This window comes from Schistocerca nitens, chromosome 1 (assembly GCF_023898315.1).
Source record: "Schistocerca nitens isolate TAMUIC-IGC-003100 chromosome 1, iqSchNite1.1, whole genome shotgun sequence".
NCBI lineage: Eukaryota > Metazoa > Arthropoda > Insecta > Orthoptera > Acrididae > Schistocerca > Schistocerca nitens.
The window spans coordinates 261,908,441-261,913,147 of record NC_064614.1 but is presented as its reverse complement, the minus strand read 5'-3'; the positions used below and the strand labels follow the sequence as shown (position 1 = coordinate 261,913,147).

General features: G+C 43.2%; 1 non-coding gene across 1 annotated transcript; it reads right to left on the bottom strand.

Moving 5' to 3' along the window:
• Positions 1-4,209: 4,209 nt before the first annotated feature.
• Trnaf-aaa (transfer RNA phenylalanine (anticodon AAA)) lies at positions 4,210-4,284 on the bottom strand. The gene has a single exon. It is a non-coding gene; the product is annotated as a tRNA-Phe (tRNA).
• Positions 4,285-4,707: the final 423 nt, after the last annotated feature.

Sequence of the window (4,707 nt, the reverse complement as noted above, 5' to 3'; positions counted from 1 at the left end):
TGCTCAAGCGAACTACGATAAAGTACTGCTAGAAGGGGAACAAGCTCTCTCGCACCTTTTTTATTGAATCTTATAGGTATCTCACCTGGTCCTAACGCCTTTCCACTACTAAGCGATTGTAGCTACTTTTCAATTCCGCGATCGGTTATCTCAATATCCGCCATTTCGACGTTCGTACGACGATTGAAAGGAGGGATAGTGTTACAATCTTCCGCGGTGAATTCAGTATTTCAGCCTTCTGTCTGTTATCTTCTGTTTCGGCGCCGGTGTGTTCGCTGAGAGAATGAGTAGATGATTTTGACCCACTTACTGACCTTCCATACGACCAAAATCTCTTAGGTTTTTTACTCAGGTCGGTTGACAACGCCTTACTTTCAAAATCACTGAACGCTACTTTCATTGCTCTCCTTACGCTCATTTTCACTTTGTTCAGCTTTTGTGTGTCAGCTAGGTTTTTACTTCTTTTGAATCTGAGATGAAGTGCTCTTTTCGCCGATCCTGCTGAGGTACTCCTCATTTCTTGTCTCATCAGTACACCCATTTTCAGTATACTCTTATAGCACAACATGCCAATTTTTAAATACCCTTCTTTTCGGACTTCCCATAATTCATTGTTCACTTCCATACAAAACTGCAATCCGAACGTATGTGCTCAGAAACTTTTTCCTCAGTTTAAGGCCAATGTTCAGTCCTAGTAGATTTCTTATGGCCAGGAATGCCGTCTTTGCTTGTGCTACTTTGCTTTTTATCTCAACCAAGCCTTGTCCATCTTGCGTTATTTTACTTTTTACAGTACTTCCAAACGAGAAGATTTCTTGTATCTTCGTCTACATTATGATTTTAGGTTTTTCACTAATCTCATTTCTGCTACCTTTCATTCCTTTGAATTAACAGGTCCTGCAGCTATTCCTGAGTTTCATCAAGGTTGTGAAAGTCATCATCCAATCTTATCTTTAATAATCTTTCACCTTGATTTTACTTCCTTCATTGATTCTGTGGTGCATAGATTTAACTGTAGGTGCGAAACACTACCTCTCTTTCTTACGAGCTTTCTAATTATCTCCTTGTTCCTCCTCATATTGCAAAAGTCTCTGCAAAACTTAAGCCCGAGATAGGTAACGTACAATAACGTATTTGTTGCCCGAGTGAAATCAGAGAAAGAGAGGGAGCATTCGGCTAGAGGTCTCCAACTTGTGCACAGAAAGCTGAACGTCAAATGTCGTGAAGTCAATGTGACTATAGCACCAAATGAGGCTAGTCCCCCAACATGAGGCAGTTGAAATTACGGGAAAAACGATGTGTGTCAGTCAGCTACCAGTTAAGGTGGACTGTGGTGGTGTTCTTCATTAAGCAAGTCTCAGAGAAAACATTTGCATGACTTTCATGGGGAAGAATTAATGGGAAACTGGAAGAAGGGCTGCAGCCCAATGGTTTGGTATTGCTCACAGCGTTGCATCAGATGTATAGCCAATGCTATGAGCACTTCCACCCGAAGGACGAGGTGGTCGAGCAAGGTCAGCTATAGCAGCAGATGACCGCCACATTGTTCAGCAGTCAAGAAGCACCCCACGTCAAAACAACCACATTTTAAGAGGACTGCAAGAAACGTAATCTCCACAATGACACGAGAGCTGCATAGGGTGGTCTCTTTGCCCCACGATCACTGTATTGTATTCTGTTAAAACTGCGCATTGGCGGAACCGTCTGTGATGATACCAAGTGCATAGGGACTGAGCCAACGAGGAGTGGAGTCGGCTACTCTCCTTGCATAAGAGCAGATTCAATGTGAATATTCTGGGTGTAGCCTCGTATAGCGAAAGGTGGGAACGCATAATGCACCCAGGAACATTTTCTAACATGGCCCTCTTGTTGGACCAGATGCCATGGTGTGGAGAGGCGTAAGGTTGCATGGGCGTACTTAACCTCCAAATCTTTTAACATGGTGCACTCACTGGTTAGCGTTGTTGTGATATTGTGCTCCTTCCCTACGTGCATTTTTCAGGAGTGCATTCGAAGATGACTTCACTTTTGTTGATGACAATGCTGGATCGCATCTAACAGTGCAGGTTGAGGAGCTCTTAGGATCACCGTATATTCGATGATTCGACTCGCCTGCTCGTTCCCACAGTTTAAATCCTGTCAAGCGCATGTGGAACGTTTGGGGAAACAGATTTCAGCGCATGCACATGCACTATCAGCAATCCAACATATGTCAACCTCGCTGGTGTAGAAATGAAATTCCCAATCAGAAGAACTGCTTACCAATATTGTGGCCCCTTTGGGGGCATGTTGCAGATCAATGACTGCTCCCTGTGGTGCTCACACACCCTGTTAAATACCATGTCTCTCCTTTTGTAATGTCTGTAAGTCAATCATAAATAGCGGCGACTTCACTGTAATTATTGACTTTGAATAATAGTCTCATTGTATATTCCTTTCAGTAACCTTCTTTACTGTACTTTAGTGGTCCTCCCTACATGTGGTGCAAGTTTTATTGAGCTATGTTGCTTGGCAGTGACACATCATGCGAAGTTACTTTCGTCCTCAAATTATGCTCCCTGTGCATGTTATCCCTTCTTTTGCTATAGGGTATTCTTATTTTCATGAGAATTTCTAGCACCTCGATGAAATTCTTTTTCTAGGTAAACAAATAAAGAGTTCCACAATGTTTTGAACAAGGCTGCACTACAGCAACAGTTACAGAACAGCAGGAATAGGAGACAGCCAACCATTTGCAATAAACGATGGTTTTTAAATAAACTTGTCCACAGATTTGGCGGATTTAAATCCGTCTTCTTCAGAAGGACAAACACTTCACATTAGCAATTGATTCAGTAAAGGTTTCTCCACATGATATGTATTGGCAACAGTTTGTACGTCCATGTACTTACGAAAATTAAGGCCCTTAGAATCAAGGGCATGTCGCTGCTAACATTTTCTGATATTTTAAGTTACTGGTTTTACTGAGGTGACAAGCTCTTCATTCTAGGGGCCTTAATTCTCATATATGGACATACAGACCATGCCGATACATGCAACATGGAGACAGCTTTTTCTGTATGAATTGTTAATGTGAAGTTGTTTGTTCTTCTGAAGAAGATGGGTTTAAATCCGTCGAAACCGTGGTCACGGTTATTTAAAAACAACAATTTATTGCTACTAGTTGGCTGTCTCTTATTCCTGCAGTTCGACAATGTAAAATGGCGCAAGGCCTCATGAATTTCTGTATCAGATATCATTAATAAGAAGACACGAAAGTCAGACGATGGTGTTACTGCGGCGCGAGACAAGGCACGCGCCGCCCTCGCAGCTGAGGTGGTATCCTGCCGGCAAGCCTGAAGTGACCCCTGCTTGCAGGCGGGGCCCTGGATGTCCGGTGCATGATTGATGTGTTTGTCCGAGGGGCATCGCGCCGCTGTCACAGGCGCCCAGCCGCTGGCCCGTCACCAGTATCGACAGACACACACACACACACACACACACACACACACACACACACACACACACACGTACCCTCCACTTCCACCCTGGTTGACCAAGAGCTCCGCGGGCGATGGCTAGACTACACGCTAAACAGTCCTTCGCACTCACCACGCCTTCCATCACCGGTCGGCCTAATTCATATTTGATTGCTTCTCCGTGCACGTTACAGCTTTCTGCCATTTAACTCGCTGTCTGACACACACACACACACACACACTCATACACACAGAAGTACGTGTCCTGTTATGAAAGATTTCACGCATCAGTATTTTTTTTTCTTTTTTTTATATATCGAGAAATGTGGTAACGTTTTTACTGTGATTTCAGTCTCAAGACTGTGATAGTACCAGAAACATTAGTGGTGGTGGTCTTATCCAATATCCTTGTGAAAATTATCCATCGGTGAATATGTTATGGTATTATAGTTTAGGAAGAAGTGAAAATATAGTCCATATACGTGTTTATGATGAAACAGCAACCCATACCGACGCCGTTTAACGCAACCCGTGCTGAGTCTATATCAGGAAAGGTATCCATACAGGCAAGAGTCACGTAAACGATATAAAATTCCTCTCAGAGCCTTGGACGACTGTTAGTAAACGGATTACAAGTGAGGATTGGCCATGACTTACCTGGTAATTATGAACCAAGGTATATCTTGAATGAAATTTTCGCTCTGCAGCGGAGTGTGTGCTGATATGAAAGTTCCTGGCAGATTAAAACTGTGTGCCGGACCGAGACTCGAACTCGGGACCTTTGCCTTTTTCGGGCAAGTGCTCTACCAACTGAGCTACCCAAGCACAACTCACGCCTCGTCATCACAGCTTTTAATTCAGCCAGTACCTCGTCTCCACTGTGCGGACAAGGCGTGAGTCGTGCTTGGGTAGCTCAGCTGGTAGAGCACTTGCTCGCGAAACGCAAAAGTCCCGAGTTCGAGTCTCGGTTCGGCACACAGTTTTAATCTGCCAGGAAGTTTCAAGAAATATCTTGTTTCTACCATTTTCGAAATGCCTCATATGTTTCTTTGTGTAATTAGTGTTGTAGTCATACAGGTTTTGCATATCTCTGCAAATTCATTCCATTCATAGTAATTAATCTTCCGTAAATGGTTCAGAAATGTTGCCTTACAAAGTGTATTTCAAAATCGGAAACTACGAAATTAACAGGAGGTATCAAAAATGGGAAGTGTGGGAGTAAGAACTTTCTGGTATTCAATCTAATACT